This window comes from Chrysochloris asiatica, unplaced genomic scaffold (genome assembly GCF_000296735.1).
Source record: "Chrysochloris asiatica unplaced genomic scaffold, ChrAsi1.0 scaffold00027, whole genome shotgun sequence".
Taxonomy (NCBI): domain Eukaryota; kingdom Metazoa; phylum Chordata; class Mammalia; order Afrosoricida; family Chrysochloridae; genus Chrysochloris; species Chrysochloris asiatica.
Window position 1 is genome coordinate 13,362,065 of NW_006408545.1, and position 1,712 is coordinate 13,363,776.

Genomic DNA, 1,712 nt, shown 5'->3' on the forward strand with positions numbered 1-1,712 from the left:
CTATTGGTCCTTCATTTTTGTTTCTGATTTTTGCATTCCAATCAGCAGTTATTATCAATGCATCTTGATTACATGTTTGATCAATTCCAGACTTAAGTAGTCAGTAGAATTCTTCAATTTCATCATCATTGACTTTATTCATTTGTACATAATTTTAAATAATAGTGGTATTAACTGGCCATCCTTGTAGGCATAAGAATATTAACCTATAACAAATAGCACTGTACTTCAAGATTAATTTTTAAATATTCTTTGTGATGATAAATGCTATGCCATTTGTCTTCAATTCGATGTTACTGACATAGTAGACCTTATGTCTCCCTGCTTCAAAATGGCCTCTACCAGTCCATTTTAGTTCACGAATGCCTAGGATATTGATCTTTATGTATCCCACTTAACTTTTGACAGCTTCCAATATTCCTAGCTTCATATTTTGTACATTCCTTGTTCTAATTATTAACAGATGTTTGCAGCTGTTTTTTCCCATTTTGGGTTATGCCTCTTCAGGAAATGAAGGTCCTGAAAGCTTTGCTCAATTCACATCATTGTGGTTAACTTTACTTTTAAGGGAGCAGCTCTTCCCAGACGTATTTTGAATGCCTTCCAATTTGAGGGTTTTATCTTCCAGCACTATATCTGACAATTATCTGCTGTTACTCCAAATGTTTTCACTTTCTGGCACTACATCTGAAAATGCTCTTTTGTTAGTTGTAAGGCTTTCAGAGGTTAACCATTCAGAAGTAGCCTGCATCTCCTTCTTCCTAGTTTGTCTTTACCAGGAAGCTCTGCTGAAACCTGTAAACCCTGTGTAACTCTGCTGGTATTTAAAATGCAGGTAGCATAGTTTCCAGCATTACAGTAGCGTGCAAGCCACCATAGTATGACATAATGATAGTCTCATCTAGTGTTTATCATTTTACTTTTGATTTTTGTTTTAAGACCTATGATATATTCTATTTTTATTCATTTCTCCCCTTCTTGGATACTTTCTCTTATTTTTGCAATTTCTTGAAGTGGACACTCAAAATCTTTGAATTTAAGCATTTTTTTTTCCTCTTCTGATATACTCTTACATCTACTGCTGTTATTATGTGACATCTAGCTGGTTTCCAACTCATAATGATCCTGAATAGGGTTTTTAGGCTGTAAATCTTTGCAGGTGCAGAAAGCCTCCTCTTTCTTCTGAGGAGTAGATATTAACCTTGAACTGCCTTCCTTGTGGTTAGTAGTCCAGTGCTTATCTTATATAGCCACTTATGCTCCCCACTTTATCTATATTCTTTCTTTTCAGCAAGGCTTAAGCTGGATCTTATAAGCTTGCTATCATAGTGTAACTTCCATTGAGTTGAAATTAATTTATTTCATTACAATTTCTTTTTTTCCTCACTAGTTATCTAGGTGTATATTTATTTATTCATTTCAAAGCATTTGAGACTATTTCTGTTTTCCTTTTTGTCCTTCATTTGTAGTTAATTTTCCTGTGGAGATTGAAATACTTGAGTCAGAAGGTATCAAGTTCACCTCAGGAGCAAACCTCAAGCCACAACTTCAAGCATCCAGCAACCAGTCCCAGTTTATTGAGTCACATTAATAAGAATTTGATGACAGGAATAAAGGAAAAACAATTTCAAGAAAATATTTTATGAGCTTACTTTATAATTCAAATAAACTTTTTTTAAGCTTTTATTGTGAATTGAGTGATAGTTTACATG